Source organism: Ambystoma mexicanum, chromosome 13 (genome assembly GCF_040938575.1).
Source record: "Ambystoma mexicanum isolate Mex_15411 chromosome 13, UKY_AmexF1_1, whole genome shotgun sequence".
NCBI lineage: Eukaryota > Metazoa > Chordata > Amphibia > Caudata > Ambystomatidae > Ambystoma > Ambystoma mexicanum.
In genome coordinates, this window is record NC_090938.1 from 112,540,553 (window position 1) to 112,557,946 (window position 17,394).

At 46.8% G+C, this 17,394-nt stretch overlaps 1 protein-coding gene across 3 annotated transcripts in view; it reads right to left on the reverse strand.

Moving 5' to 3' along the window:
* The window catches only part of NRAS (NRAS proto-oncogene, GTPase), a 447,970-nt gene that overhangs the window by 236,494 nt on the left and 194,082 nt on the right, over positions 1-17,394 (reverse strand). The window contains exon 1 of one of the 3 annotated variants that reach the window (XM_069633403.1): positions 8,604-8,814. The exons of the other annotated variants lie outside the window; for them this stretch is intronic. The gene's annotated coding sequence lies outside the window, so the exon portion shown is untranslated. Of the gene's footprint in view, positions 1-8,603; positions 8,815-17,394 lie in introns of those variants that run through there. 3 annotated transcript variants of the gene reach the window in all.

A 17,394-nucleotide genomic window follows, 5' to 3' on the forward strand; every position in this document is an offset into this window, starting at 1 on the left:
TAACCGGTTCAGAGAGTTGTTGGTTTCGTATAGGCCCACAAGAGATTGTCTTTCTACATTTGATACAGGAGACAACATAATTTTAAATGATAGAGGACAATGGTCACTATGTTGAGAAGGCTTGATGGCAAAATCGGTGGTATGTGCAAAAAGACTTCTAGAGACAAAAATATAATCAATAGTTGCTGACTGTTTTTGTCTGTGCCATGTCGGTAAAGGAGGAGAGTCAGCTGCACTCGTGCCATTCAACGTAACCAGATTCCATGATTTTGTGAATTTGTTCGATAAACATATACGTTCAAGATCTTTTGATGTTTCTCTATTTATAAGATGCAAATTCAGATCACCCGCAATAATTAGATGTACAATTTTGCGTGAGAGCATAACATTTTCCAAAATGGCTGTTAGGTTTTTCAAGAATTTAACAGTTGTGATGCCCATGGGGGTCCAGTATACATTAATGCAGGCAATTTTAAAGGAACTGATGGTGATGTAAGAGCATTGGATGAACGGATTGGTAGGAGGCAAAGGATAGAGTTGGATATTTGCCAGAGAGTTAGTTGCAATGAGCAGACCTGACATGGGTCTGCCTCTTGTAGCTCGCAAGGCTGGTTCAAGTAATATGTCGTAATTGTTCCAAGTTGGTGCAATGGACAGCCATGCTTGTTGCAGAAAAACCAAGTCATATTCACCCAATATACTTTCAGTATTGTTAATGAGGTGAGAAAAACCTTGTGTGTTCCAGCTCAGCACAGACAACCCCACCTGCTCCTTATTTCGATCTAGTTATACTCTAGTCATGACATTTTGACTCCTGTACAAAGATGCATTTGATTCACTACTGTGTCTGGGAGTATACGGTTGAAATCTGTGTGTGGGTTTAAGACAGGATTTAGAAGGACCTTTCTCCTTGTTATTACGAAACCCAATTTAAACAACTCTTCCCGGGCAGCCCAGATGACATTATGAATAACTAGGGACCGACACCATATAAGGACTGTTGTAAGGTCTTCTTTGTTTGGAAATTCGATTTGGTCAACATCAGATTCAATCTCTTGCAAATAGTTTACATCCGAGAAGAGTCTAAGGATACTCTGTCGATTCATGTTATAGGATATCGCTAGATCTTCACGAGGTGACAGTAGCAGGGAATGTCTATTTTCTACTTTTATTTGCTGCTTCCTACTGAGCATAGTTGGTTTAGCATAGGAAGGATTCGGTGCTGCAGCCACTCGATTGTCAAATTGTTGTGAATTTAGCTGTTTTTTAGCTCTCTCATCTTTTGGATGAGACTGTGTTTGTGATCTAGAGTTAAGCATCCACAAACGAGCAATAGACTCTTTGATTTCATTTAAGTCTGTTTGCAACAAATTGTTGTTAGCAGACCAGTCCCTTGTTGATTTCACATCATCATGTGGAACTCAGTCAGCCAACGAGACTCGCTTTACAGGTAACTTTGATATTTCCCTAGGCATCACACATGACACTGGATCAGGTGGACTGGCTGTTGAGAGAATTTTGCTGGGCCATAAGAGATAATTGGGAAGATTGGAGGTTCAAATCTCCGGGTCTCAAGATATAAGTCAATTTCATGCCTTAAGGCTTTTCTTGAGGCACCAATATCTTCAACAACTTTAGTATTGAGGTCACTCAATGCATTTGAATTGACAGCTGTAAACTTCTGCAGCACACTAGAGAACTTATTTTGATTTCCAAGAGGTAAACTTCAGCCGGTGTATTTGAATCATTGCTAATATTAACAGATGGTACAGGCAAAAGTGTGCTGAGAGATTTATTTTGGTTTGGTTTGATGACTGTCGACCTTCAGCCAGTTTGCTTAATTCATTAAGTGGGGGATGAGCAATAATCACTCCAGAGGGCTGGATGATGTTAATGTATTTTTTTTTTTTTAAGTTAGCTAGAGCAACATATTTTTTAGTTATGAGGCTCGCGGCTGATACCGATCTTGAATTCGCCCTTATGATATTGTTGACGAATTGTTTAGTGGACGAAGAGGCTGCCACTACAGTTTTCATGTTTTTTGTTTTTTTTACAGCCGTTTGTTTGCTACACTTTTTTTTTATTGATTTCTCGTTTGCCTCATTAGCAGCTCTTTTATCAAAGACAGAATAAGTCAATTTGGGAGTTTGTGCACAGTCCATGTTTCCTGTTTGCGCCACAGGACAATCAATAAGAGGCAGCGGGGGTGACCCTGCTGATGCAATTTTTTCAAATATAATGCCTGGAACAAAAGGAACAGCTGTCTTGGCATTGTGTGAAACAATGGACATATGTGGGGTTGGACAAATTTGAGAATCCATAATAATTTCTGTAATTTGACAATCTGGGTCTTCAGTAGTTTGAGTGCTCACACATCTCCCTGACACCATTTCTCTTGACGTACAACTCGGCTTCTGGGCCAGAGACTGAGCTATTTTTTGATGTAATGTGGTGACATTATTTAATTTTGCATTAATGTCATCATGTAAACAGTTCACATCTGAGGTCAATTTATTTTGGTTACCCTCGAGAATTTTGAAATTGGCAGTGAGGCACTTCAGAGTGCTGTCAACAGATTCAAAGAGCTTCGCGAGGGCCATGAGTGATATATGCTCATGACTTTCAATGTCAAATTCGAAGTTTTTGGATTAACAGAAGATCTTTCAGGGCTCGTAAAAATATTGTTAGATCTTCGTGGGGTTGGAGGGATATATGATACCTCCAACGTCGATATGTCACAGTCAGGACGCTGAAACATATCAGGGGATTGAGATAACTTGGAGCCTTCTGCTCTGGCCGAGCAACACAAGTCGTTAATCTCAGGATCATTTATTGCTTCACTCAATTTTTGGAGTACTGCAGGGGCTCCAGGCTGCACAGCGCCAGACAGAGCATTTTGCAATAACATGCTATCTGACATTGATTGTGGACATGTCAGATGTTTTCGGATTTTCTTCCAAGTTTATATTATCATCCGAGATGAGCACGGGATCAGCCCCTGTTTCAGACTGCACCGGTACAGCATCAATTGCGAGAGCAGCTTCCGACACTTGAATGGTGGGTTGAGCCGCTATGCTCAGTCCGCTCTGAACCCCAAAACCATATTTTCGAATATCAACATTGTCCGTTGATGGCATTTTTATCTTGTCCTTTGTTTTAAGTTTGGTTCGGGCAGAGCGTTGGACAGGCGTTGAACAAATATTTGCTGCAGCACGAGGTGACAGTCTTTCATCCGGCATTGGCTGTGTTTCCGACATAATTCGTTGACGAATATTTGGTGGCATAGCAGATGTGAGGCGGTAGGGCCCGTTTCTTTTGCCAGACATATTTTGTAAAAAGCACTGTGAGCCACCAGCTTAATAACCAAAGCAGACTCCAAGGTGAAACAGGCTAGTATTTTAGAGGACAAATCTTGGAGCCTGGACGCCGCGGCAAAGCGGGACTCCACGGGACTCGCTTGGGTGCGCGCGCACACGGTGCGCGGCTTTGTCCTTAAAAGGGCCCGCCTCCAACAGGAATTATCGGAGTGCCTGAATGAATGTAAACAAACTATAATTACTATTATTCACCTTATATATAATGTAGTTTTACAAAGGTAGCGGGCGCCCCTCTCTCGCAAGAACAGACATGATAACCTGTTCAGTGGTTATTAACCACTTGAGAGTTCGCAGCCACTGCTTTTACTCACTGTGCCTTTCACAGATAGGAAATATCCATTTGCATATAAGTCTTTGTCCTGCCCAGGGGCAGTCCAGCACCGAAATACAATGGCAATTCCAATCTGAACGAGAGTACCACCAGCAACCCCATACACGTGTTTCACCCTTGTTGGGGATCATCAGTGAGGTGAAGCTGATGCCTCTCTAAGCACAGCGAGAGGGAGACCACGTCTGGTTGCCCCCAGGAGACCTAGGGTTACCAATCCCAGGTTCCTTAAAAAATGGTTTTACAAAGGTAGCGGGCGCCCCTCTCGCGCAAGAACAGACATGATAACCTGTTCAGTGGTTATTAACCACTTGAGAGTTCGCAGCCACTGCTTTTACTCACTGTGCCTTTCACAGATGGGAAATATCCATTTGCATATCAGTCTTTGTCCTGCCCAGGGGCAGTCCAGCACCGAAATACAATGGCAATTCCAATCTGAACGAGAGTACCACCAGCAACCCCATACACGTATTTCACCCTTGTTGGGGGATCATCAGTGAGGTGAAGCTGATGCCTCTCTAAGCACAGCGAGAGGGAGACCACGTCTGGTTGCCCCCAGGAGACCTAGGGTTACCAATCCCAGGTTCCTTAAAAAATAGTTTTACAAAGGTAGCGGGCGCCCCTCTCTCGCAAGAACAGACATGATAACCTGTTCAGTGGTTATTAACCACTTGAGAGTTCGCAGCCACTGCTTTTACTCACTGTGCCTTTCACAGATGGGAAATATCCATTTGCATATCAGTCTTTGTCCTGCCCAGGGGCAGTCCAGCACCGAAATACAATGGCAATTCCAATCTGAACGAGAGTACCACCAGCAACCCCATACACGTGTTTCACCCTTGTTGGGGATCATCAGTGAGGTGAAGCTGATGCCTCTCTAAGCACAGCGAGAGGGAGACCACGTCTGGTTGCCCCCAGGAGACCTAGGGTTACCAATCCCAGGTTCCTTAAAAAATAGTTTTACAAAGGTAGCGGGCGCCCCTCTCTCGCAAGAACAGACATGATAACCTGTTCAGTGGTTATTAACCACTTGAGAGTTCGCAGCCACTGCTTTTACTCACTGTGCCTTTCACAGATGGGAAATACGTGTATGGGGTTGCTGGTGGTACTCTCGTTCAGATTGGAGTTGCCATTGTATTTCGGTGCTGGACTGCCCCTGGGCAGGACAAAGACTGATATGCAAATGGATATTTCCCATCTGTGAAAGGCACAGTGAGTAAAAGCAGTGGCTGCGAACTCTCAAATGGTTAATAACCACTGAACAGGTTATCATGTTTGTTCTTGCGAGAGAGGGGCGCCCGCTACCTTTGTAAAACAATTATATATAATGTACAAAGTGCTTTCTTTGAATTGAGTTTCACCTGCTGGTAATTGTAGTTGCTACTGCACGCGTCCACAAAAGTTCACCAAAGTCCAGAATAAAGGTTGACAGCAGGAGCAGAGCAGAGTAACGCGGCAAAGCGGGACTCCACGGGACTCGCTTGGGTGCGCGCCCACACAGTACATTTATCGTTTTAACGCCCACCTGCCGGTTTAATTGCAGTTACTGTAGAAGTAATGATGGGACAGAATTAATTAGATAAAGATAAATTATTAAATATTTATTACTGTACTTAAGTTAACTGAATATATGTATAATAAAAGGGGAATATGGTAGGAGTCTCTGAAGGGAGCTGCTTCAGTCTCTCCAACCGTCTTCTCAGTGTCCGCACTCCATCTCCACATTCTCCTTCCAGAATCACTGTAGATTCCATATCAGTGTAGCATATGATGTACCATGCTACAGTTACCACACTACTCAAAGCCCCCAGCTGCCATTCTGCTTGCTATTATCCTTAGCCTTGACACTCTGCTACAGCCTCAACTTCCCCCCACCCCAGCTCACGTCAGTCCTTCGCATCATGGCTAATCCTACCATTTGCCCTATCCACAATTGGCCACCATGCCAGCGAGCACCTACCGCTGCCCCTGCTTTGGAACAGCACCACAGACTCCATAGTGGCGAATCATTATTGACTCCCACCATTACCCACCAACCCATACCTGAACTCCCCCACCTTATGGTTGAAACACTTTGCGACCTCAGATTAGGCTTCAGACTCTGTCACTCAGTCTGCCACTGACAGAAGTTCACCACTACAGCAAAATCACACTCACCCACACAGCCACCTTCATGTCCCACAAACACCTTTCTCACAATAACACCCAACCTCTCCAGTCACACCACCGATGACTCGCAGATCAAGTGCGCTTTGATCAACGCTAGGTCCCTCCCCGCGCATGCCCTGGACATTGCTGACTTTATCACCACCCAAGATCTTGACCTTCTGGCTATAACAGAGACCTGGCTGCATGCAGCCTCTGGACCTTTATTAGCCCTTGCCATGTCTACAGGTTACAGAATCATCAGATGCAACCGTAACACCAATCAGTCTGAAGGTGGGGGTGTCGCCTTTATTCACAAAAACTCCATCTGCTTCAGAGTAATCCTGAACCAACATATTCCTTCAGCTGAGCTCCTATCAGTAAAATTACCTATCTCACCCAAACAAACCGCTACCCGCCATCTCATCTACCAGCCTCCCGGAGCTATCACTACCTTTGCTGAAGACATTACGTCCATCCTTGCTGATAAAACCAAAACCAACTCTCAGGTTATCCTATTTGGTCACTTCAACCTTGGCTTCCAAGACCCCAACGACCCCATAGCACTGGATATTGCCAGCACACTATCAGACCTGGGCTTCTCCCATCGTATACAGGAACCCACCCATATCAAGGAGAGAACCCTTGACTGGCTAGTAGACAAATTGCAGCATCAATCTACAGTCTAACATACTGTGCGCGTGGTAAAACCACCATCTTATCACATTTAACATCAAAGCCAACGCATAATGCCTCAAACAAGACATTGCTCCCCCATTCACACTAGAAACAAAGGGAGATAACAAGTGAAAGGCTACTCCCACTTATCCTACCTTTTTTTCTAACAATGTGTCAGCATCTTGCACGGACCCCACTGTTCTAGTCGATACGTACAATCGTGCTATGCTCCAAGCCCTGAACTCCATTGCCCCTCTTAAACTGAGGAAACCTAAACCGCGCTCTCAACTCGTGGTTATCACCACAGTTGAGAGTACTGCGCAAAGAAAAGCGTACCACTGAAGCCTGTTGGAAAAGACATCCCTCTGATCCCGACAAGGACAGCATCACAATAGCTTCCCTCAACTATAAAGAGGCCATCTTCCATGCGAAAAAAGATACTTACAATAAGCGAATTTTGCAAGCTGAGTCCAACACCAGAGAGCTTTTTAAGATTCTGAAAGAACTCGAATCCCCAGCTACCCCTCCTGACACCTGCACCAAAGACAGCACTTGGTGTTCTAACATTCAAACCCCGCTTCTAGGCAAAATCGCCACACTTCAAGCTAAAATTAACGCTAAACAAAGCAGCCTTCAGACCGACAACTTGCCTAAGCCTCCCGTACGTACAACCACCCCCACTCCCTACATTCACACTCCCCTCAATTTCTCACCCTCAATTTCTCACCACTATCACTGAAGTTGAAAATATCATCAACAAACTCAAACCCTCTAACAGCCAAGGGGACACTTGCCCAGCCCCCATCATCAAGGAGGACACACATTAACTAGCACCGTTTATAACTGCCTTTATAAATTCATCTTTCAAAACAGGCATTGTCCCGGATAACCTCAAGGACGCCTGGGTCATCCCCCTCCTTAAAATTATTATTATTATTTTATTTTTGTTTAAATCTACCCTCGATCCGAACACACCAACTACAGACCCATCACAACGGTACCATTTTTTGCTTAAGATACTTGACCAGGCTGCCTATCTACAGATCCAGGAGTACTTAGAATCTAACAAACTCCTCGGCCTTAGGCAATCTGATTTCCGCCCAAGGCACGGCACCGAAACCACCCTCATCGATTTGAAAACCCAAAATTGAAGACAAGGGGAAACTAGCACTCTTACTATTAGACCTATCAGCAGCCTTCGATCTGGTCAACCACCAAATTCTCTGCCAGCATCTCAAATCAGTTGCCCACTTCTCAGATTTGGCCACCTCCTAGATCACGTCCTTCCTTGATAATAAATCTATGCGCGTCTTGTCCCCCTCAGATTCCGCTGAACCTTCACCCATCCCATGTGGTGTCGCTCAAGGATCCTGTGTCTCGCTGACACTATAGAACGTGTTTACCAAACCTCTCTTTGATATTCTTGACTATCTGGGTGTCACTTACACTAATTACGCTGATGGCACCCAGATAATCATCCCCATCAAGGAGGCCATACAGTGGACACCAAAATCATTGAATGATGTCCAGCTGGTCATTCAGGCGTGGATGACACAACACGAGCTGTGCTTCAGACACTGCATTAACAGTGCCCCCCAACCAGGAATGGCGGGTAAGGTGCAAGCAGCTAGCATGTACTTAGTATATGACACTGTGTGCAAAACGTGCAGGCCATTTTACACTAGTGGCTCGGTACATGAGCGTAAGTAAGTTGCTTGCAGCATTTCAAAGGGGGGTGGTGTGTGTGTGTATATAGAACTACTTTTTGAGCAGGCAGCGGGTGCACCGTACTGGTCGTCAGGTAGGTAGACCGTGGGCAGGACGGTGGACTGGGCAGGTTTTCCAGTACTTAGTGCAGGGCGTGGCTGGTAGTGCTTGGTATTGTGTGCAGTGCTGGAAGGGCGTGGTTGGTAATGCCGGACGGTCCGTGCAGCGGCAGCCAGGGTATATCGGCTATAACTAGGCAATCAAACATGCAAGAGTGAACTTGGCAGTGTGTACCTGGCTACTTGCGGCGGGCACCTCGCAATGGCCCAGCCCCAGTCCAGCAGCTGGCACGAGAGACTTGCACTTACCTCGTGGGACGCTGCCGCGCACTGACTGTACTGAGCGGCACAGTAGAAGCGGGTCTGGGGCATGCTCCGGCAGGCTCTGTGCTGCTGTCGTGTAGGACACACAAAGTCCAATACCGTACACACACTCGAGACTACGATGCACAACTCCACTTCCGCGTCCAAGGAAGCGCAGCTCTCAGAAGTTTACTGAGACTCTAGGGGCCCCACTGCTGCGAGTACAGCCCAAATCCTGCTAAGCACATGCAGAGCAAGCGGCGGCCATTTTAGAGTGGTGTCAACAGCGCCGTAGTGCACCACGAGAGATCACCGCAGTTATACTCGGGACGCTAAACATGCCTCCAAATTAACTGTTTTCAAACAGTTCGTGTGTAATTTATTTGCATTTATTGTCTTTTGTATACAGGTAAAATACTTTGAAAAACATCAATCTTTACAAGAATCGATTTACTTGCTATGTCAAATACGAGTCGTCTTTTGGATAACCTCTTCAGTGTTTTTAAGCTTAAGTCTTCTTCAAAATATAATTGATCACCGTTCGAAGAGGCCGTCCTAGGTTACTGGCTACTCTGCTATGTGCAAGTGGGGGAGTTCCCATACTTGTCCCTTTTCTATTTTCCGTTTCGATGCAGTTTTAAACTTTGTTCTGATCCATGTTGATGTTCTTACCGCAGGATCTTGCCTGGGAGAAATCATGTATACATAATAAGCTCTCAACCATTTGTGTTGCAAAAGCGGGTGGAAACACCCGATTTTATGTTTGGCGGGCGAGAGGCCATTGAAACGAATGGGCGTGCTGGAGGCTTGGCAGGTGAATCAGCTGTTTACAAGGCGGGTCACGACACCAGCCAAAAGCGTGTGAGTTGAGAGCTATGTGTATACCTAGCTTCCATTGACTTATCAGCAGCTTTGACTCTATAAATAGGAATATGCTGTGGCTTAAATTGGCAAAGTGGGGAATCCCAGCTAAACTATTGAGATTACGTATCTTCCTGCATGATAACTCAAATATCTCTAGGCCCTAATAATCCATAGCTCTCAATTCACACGCTTTTGGCGGGTGTCACCCCCCCTTGTAAACAGCTGACTCACCTGCCAAGGCTCCTTCATGCCCATTCGTTTCAATGGGCCTCTCACCCGCCAAAAGTAAAATCGGGTGTTTTCACCCGCCTTTGCAATCTGTTCAATGTTCTTTTTAAAGGGATCCAGAAATCTGGGCAACGATCCTGGCTACCCTTTTCAGGGACATTGGGAACTCGGATGTTACGTCTGTAATGCATGTGCGCATGTGCTAGCCTCGTTGTGGCCACGCATGTGCGTAACGAATAAAGACGTCCCGCGAGGCAGTTGCCGCCGGGACCCTGGAACGATCAGACGTGCGTGTCCGAGTCTCATTGTATGCGTATGCTTTGATGCTAGCATAGCTCTCAACCATTTGTGTCACAAAGGCGGGTGAAAACACCCGATTTTATTTTTGGCGGGTGAGAGGCCCATTGAAATGAATGGGCATGCAGGAGGCTTGGCGGGTGAGTCAGCTGTTTGGAAGGCGGGTGACACCCGCCAAAAGCATGTGAGTTGAGAGCTATGGATGCTAGTACAGGGCGGCCCGAGGCACGGGAAGCCCCATCACACTGGCGACGAGGATGGGATACAGGGAGAGAAACGTCCGGCACGGACAAACATGTTGTTATGGGCATTTCATCTCACGTGCGCCACGATCCTCACACGAGTGACGGCGGCTATTTTGTTTATGGTGTTTAAGGCGGTGGCGGTTGCGGCCCACGAGGGTGCTCGTGCGCTGTCTAAACGCTGAGGTAGACAATCCCTACATTTTTGTACATTCTGCAGTCTTCCTACGTCGGACACGGATATAGCCAGGTTTGCGGCCTCTAACACGGTCTGAGGTGCCTGTGCGACCTGTGAACATGACGGACAGCGACAGAGAGGCCTCTGGAACAGTGAGGGTGGTGAGAAGGCAGCATGGCTCATTACAACCAATGCAAGAATTTGACACCTCGGGTCCCCCCTCGAAACTACGCCTGAGATGGCTCCTCTGGATAAAAAAACTCGACATGTTTTTCTCCGCCACCGGAGAAACAGATGATGATGCCAAAGTGGCGACGCTGTTATACTCAGCGGGCACAGAGGTACTGCGCATTTATGAGTCTCTCACCTTACCTGTGGTAAACTACGATGCGGTCAAAACCGCGCAAAGGGATCATTTTATCCCCTCATCCAACATGGACTTTGACAGGTTTGTCATGTGTGGAGAAAAGCAGCACAATGAGGAGACATTAGATCAATTCTGTGCACGTTTGAGACAGCTAGCTACCACGTGCAGATGGACGGATGCTGATTTAATGGTCCGCCACCAACTGATCCAAGGGTGCAGCTCAGGGAAACTGCGGAGGCAGGTTTTGAGAGAGCCAGGCATGTCGTTGGCGCAGATTTTGGACAGTGGAAGGGTATTTGAACTTGCCGAGAGTAGAGGGGCTAAAATGGACACTGCTGCACGCCCAGGCAAGCTCGAGGAAGCTTTTGCGGTTGGGAGACAGTCCCAGACAAAGTCGAGGTGGAGCCAGAAGAGGCAGGAACCGACATCTCCACAAGGCAATGCGGTCATTTGTCAGTATTGTGGGTACGATTTGCCGCATTCGGAAGACTGTCCAGCCAAATTGAGGACCTGCGGAAGATGCAACACGCCAGGGCACTATGCCAGAATGTGCAGAGCTGCTGCCCCAGTTGCCACACAGCGGGGACCTGCGAGGGTAGGCGGTGGATATAGAAAACAACGAAGTGTCGCTGCAGTGGAACAGGATGTCCAAAGACTCCACATCGCAGAGGAGGAGGAGGAAGAAGAGGATGAAGAGGTCTTTTTCATTTCAAATTTGGCTACCAGGGCGAGAATACGCAGAGAACAGATGTGTGTTGTTGACATTCAAGGGGTCCCTACACAGGTACTAATAGACACTAGTGCCTCAGTATGTGTGTTGGCTACTGAACATTACGAAGCCCTCCCAGGCCCCCCTCCATTGGACCTTCGAGGGTGAAGATCTTCACATTCGGGGGTGACACTCTCTTACCAATCAAAGGGGTGTTTGTAGCACCTGTAGCCCGTGAAGGAAAGACGATTAAGGCAAGATTTTTCATCACGGATGTAAGCCCGCGGTCCCTGTTGAGTTGTGCGGCCTCGGAAGCATTAGATTTGGTCCCCTTTGCGTGTGCAGTTTATCAAGGGGACATAGACTCTCTTTTGGAGAGATTTGAGAGTACGTTTCAAGGGATTGGTCGACTAAAAGCAGAACCAGTGCGACTGCACATAGACGAAGCGATCCGCCCAACAGCATTGAAACACAGACGAATTCCGTTCCATCTTCAGTCCCAAGTTGAAGAGGAACTCAAAGCACTGATCAGTATGGATATAATTGAAAGGGTGGAAGGGCCGACTCCATGGGTCTCGCCAATCATGGTGGCACCTAAGCCCAAACAACCGGGCAAGGTTTGCATCTGCGTGGACATGCGGTTGCCCAATGCTGCTATCAAGAGAGAACGCCACCTGACCCCCACTATAGATGATATCATCAGTGAACTGCAGGGTCCAAGATATTCTCAAAACTTGATTTAAGAGCAGGATATCACCAGCTGGAGTTGCATGCAGACTCAAGGTACATTACTACTTTTACTACGCTCGAGGGTCTGTACCAGTTTAAGCGCCTCAGCTTTGGGATATCCTCAGCAGCTGAGGTGTTTCAGAATGCCATTAGGGGTGCTTTGGCGGATCTAAGGGCACTAATAAACATGAGTGACGATATTTTGGTCTTTGCCACTACACATGCCGAACACTTGAAGCGTCTAAAAGCAACACTACAGAGACTGAAAGATCTTGGACTCACCTTACACCGGGAGAAATGCGAATTCTTCAGAGATCGCATTGGGTTTTTTGGCTTTGTGTTTCATGGCAACGGTGTATCCCGGGATCCGGACAAAGTCAGAGACATCCGCGAGGCTGCACCCCCCAATCGCCGACAGAAGTCCGCAGTTTTCTGGGGATGGTGAATTACTGCGGCCGCTTCATCAAGGGTTTGGCGTCACTCTCTGAACCCCTACGGGCCCTCACGAAAAACAACGCTGCTTGGGTCTGGGGTACCAAAGAACAAAATGCGTTTGAGGAGATCAAGAAGGCATTGTCAGATCAGGACACAGTGGCGTATTTTGATCCCGCAGCCGAGTCTGAGGTGGTTGTAGACGAGAAAGTCTGGTGGCTTTAGGAGCTGTGCTGATGCAGAAGGACGTGAGAGGCGAGATGCTACCAATCGCATATGCGAGTAAAGCCCTCACGGAGACTGAACGTTGCTACTCTCAGATAGAGAGAGAGGCCCTGGCCATCTTATGGGGCTGCCGACATTTCAGGTTGTACATTCTTGGGAAACTGGTAACTGTCATCACAGATCACAAACCGCTTCTTCCAATCCTAGCGGGAGTATCCTCGAAAACCTCCTCCCAGGATATAACGGTGGATGCTCGCCCTCACTGAATACGGGGTCAAATTGGTATACTGGCCAGGGACGAACAATCCAGCTTATCCCGTCATCCTAATAGGGAGAGGGAAGGCGATCAGGGAGATGTGGCAGAGTGCAAAGAATTCATACACAATGTCGTGGCAGTTGCCATGCCGGTGGCGTTGGACAGAAATCAGATGGCACAAGAGTCGGCGGACGACGAGGTGTTTAGAATCATCAGAGCTGCAATTCAGAGTGGCGATTGGAGAAGCATTCTGCAGAATAACACAAGGAGGGAGGACAGAGCCCAAAGGGATCTTCAGGCACTATGGAAAATCCGTGATGAACTCTCTACTCCAGAAGACGGATTGCTACTAAGAGGTCGGCAGATAGTTGTACCACGGTCGCTAAGAACCTGAGTCATGGAACTGGCTCACACCGGACATCAGGGAGTGGCGAAGACAAAGGCGAGGCTGCGCACAAAAGTTTGGTTCCCAGACCTGGAAGCCCTAGTTGACCAGTGACCTACGTCAGTCTTCGTACCCTGTGGCCAAAACACTACAGTGTCGATCCATGACACAACTCCAGCCCTTGCATACTTACTTGTACACAACTGTTGTTGTGTTTTTTTCCCTATGACAATACCCATGGACCAACTGAGGTCCTGAGCTGCATTCACTCTTGTGTTGTAAACCCTTGTTAACTGTGTATCCAAGAGATCTTGCACCATCAGAAGGCTTGCACCCGCCACACTCTTGAGGGTGGTACCTAGTGGTACACCTACATATCAAATGCACAATTGTCCGTCTGTCTGTTATTATGCTAACAATTGATATATGTATCATCACCAAAATTCAGAGATTAAACAAAAATTATCCTGAATCTCAAAAGTGTGGGTCTCCCATCCTGATTTTTTGTTTGAATATACGTTCACCCTCCTGGGCATATCAGGACCTAGCCAGGCGCCCTGTATTATTACCTGACAAATTTATGGAGACATGTCCTACACGTACCAAATAGTGTCCCACTTGCGGTGTGGAGAAATGACTTGGGTTTTTATTCTCTAAAAAGTAGAACGCACTGGAAGCACTTGGCACTTTACTAAAAAATGATGACCTCAGAACTGGATCCCTGCTTGTATACAGATTTAAAGGGTACAATTGAGAAAGGAGGTGACAAATATCGTGGTGCTTTTTCGGAGGGTTGTCTTAGAATACTTTCTGGGCTGGGACTATCTTTGACAGACCTAAAGGAACATCCAGATGATGTAAAATTAAATTCTCTATAGATACGATTGGGCAGCCAGAATTGATACTATGTGTCAGGAACCAGGAACGCCTAATAGTAGTGGTGGCTTGACACGTTGTGACGCAATTTAGGCTTTCTGACACTATACCCCTCAAGTGTACATAAGGACAGTTTGTGGTGAGTACTGCCCGAAATAAGGTACATCCTGGTACTCCAACAGCTAGCTGCAAGAAAATTAATCAGGCATTAACATGAGGCTAAATTCAATGGGAACTCCAAAGCAAGATACTGAACTGATACTCACAAACAAGAAAATCAGACTGGGACAGAATGTTCCAAGTTAGATCAATGAGTAATAAACAAACCCTGAAAACTAAAGGGAACTATTACCAAGAGTGCAGGAACAACAAGGAAGAAATAACTAATAGTCTTGTGCTTACCAAATGAGTGTCCTGGATAGTCGCTGCAGAAATGTGGAAAATGAGTTGGCAGTCCGGGAAAACAATGTCTTTGGTTTTCCTATACCCGCCGGCACGAGGACGCCTAAAAGTTAATTGATCCTGGCGCCGTTGCGCTGCTGTTCTTGAAATCCTGCGCCGATGTGCCAATGTCCTTGGTCCTTGTGCCGATGCGGGGTATTCCTGAATGTCCAAAAAAAGAAAGAAGATTTGACACACGTACTTGTGGGATGAAGAGGTTGTAATCCGTGGACGTTCCGATTTTGGTAAGAGCAGGTGAGACTTGGATTTATTAGACAAATGCAGTCCGTGGCCGTTCCGGGTCAGGTATGAGCAGGTAAGACTGGAGGATTTAGACAAGTGCAGTACGTGGCCGTTCCGGTTCTACGTTATTTCGCCGAATGATTTTACATCGTGGGACATTTCATCGCCACCCTTTCATCGCCAAAAACTCCTCGAAGCCCCCCCAAACACCCCTTACTTGAATAAACATACCCCAAACCGCACCAAACACCCCCCCCATAAAAAAACGTTTTTAAAAAAAGTTTTTGGCGATGAAAAGTCCCACGTTGTAAAATCATTTGACGAAATGCGTGTATACCGGCCGTTCCAGGTCTGGTACGAGCAGGTAAGACTTGAGGATTTCGACCAGTGCAGTCCATGGCCGTTCCGGGTCTGGTGTGAGCAGGTAAGACTTGAGGATTTAGACAAGTGCAGTCCGTGGCTGTTCCGGGTTTGGTAAGAGCAGGTAAGACTTGAGGATTCAGACAAGTGCATGTTGCCATTCCGGGTCGAGTATAAGCAGGTAAGACTTGGTAGCAATGAAAAGGAGGGAATAATACAGGTAACAAGAAGGGCCGGGGACACAAGAAGCCAAGAAAGCAAGATACGAGGTAAGGAGCTTTGGATTTAGACAAATTCAGAAGCGCCACCGTCGGCGCAGGCGCAGCTTAAATACAGGTCACCTGACCTTGCGCACGAGACGGCGCCATAGACCTGAGCGTCTACGCATATACCATGGCAGCCATCATTTCCACAGTAACCCATAGCGTTCTGCAAAAGGATGTGCAAGAAACAAGGGAGAACGGTTCTGATCACCGCAGACCCTCACTTTGGACCCTAAAATGTTAGTTCCCTTGGGTTTACAAGACAGTTTGTTATTATGTGAACTCCTCTGATTATCCGACGGGGCATACAATTGAACCCTGACAGTTTCCTCCCCTAAAGATGCCTCCCGGAACGGGCAGTCATGAACTCAGACAAGAGATGAGGAGCATGTACATTAGACTCAGGTTCCCAGGTACGCTCCTCTGGACCATAACCTTCCCAATCAATAAGGAAATGATGGACTCCCCGCACCAACTTAGTATCCAGAATAGCCTTAACCACATACTCCTCCACTCCTTCCACCATCACCAGAGCTGGACGAGAGGAGAGATGGGTAACTGCAGGACATGGCCTTAGCAGGGATACATGAAATACTGGATGGATCTTCCATTGGGAAGGTAGATCTAAACGAACCACCAAAGGATGGATCACTTCCTTAATAGGGAAAGGTCCCACAAAACAAGGTGTCAAACATTTACGACTGGCAAACAGAGGTTCTTGCAGGATAACCAGACCAACATACCAGTTTGATAATCAGGAGCCGGCCTCCGGTGTTTGTCGGCGTAAAGTTTGGCTTGCTGTTGAGCGGTTTTTAAATGGTCAAAGACCGTTTCCCTAAGGGAGATGAAATCATGATTGCAAGCCTGGGCTGCCGGATTGTCAGTGGTAGGTATTAGATCCTCAGGAAATGACTTAGGATGGAGACCGTACAGGGCAAAGAATGGAGAAGTACCTGTAGAAGAATGTACATAGTTGTTGTATGCAAATTCTTCTGCCCCCAGCACTTTTAACCATGATTCCTGATGCTGAGTAATCAAACAACGTAAGAATTGTTCCATAGTGGCATTAGTTCTTTCGGTTTGACCATCCGTTTCGGGGTGATAAGCTGTAGAGTAGCGAGCATCGATGCCCACTGCAGTAACCAGGTGGCGCCAGAAACGGGAGGTAAACTGGGAGCCACGATCAGTAATTATGATCTCTGGGAGTCCAAAACGACGGAACACATTCTGCAAGAACATATCTGCTAGAACTCGAGCAGTAGGTATACCCTGGCATGGTACAAACAAGGCCATCTTGGAAAAGTAGTCAGCGATCACCCATATAGTATCATGACCTTGAACATGAGATAGTTCCACCACAAAATCCATAGAGATCATCAACCAGGGTTTTTTAGGAACAGGGATAGGCTGAATCAAACCCATAGGTTTAGACACAGTACCTTTGCACTGAGCACAAACTGCGCATTTCTTGATGTAATCTGAAACATCATTAACCATAGAAGGCCAGAATGCCCAACGTTTTAACAATTTGAGCGTTTTGTGTCTCCCTGGATGTGCTGCTATCAAGGCATCATGACACCATTGCAGGGCCAAGACACGTGTTTCTGAGGTAGGGAGATACAACCGTTCTTGTATGTAAGGCATGGAATTGACGATATGTATGTCAGGGTTATGGCGTTCAGGAGGGTTCGTCTCCATCCAT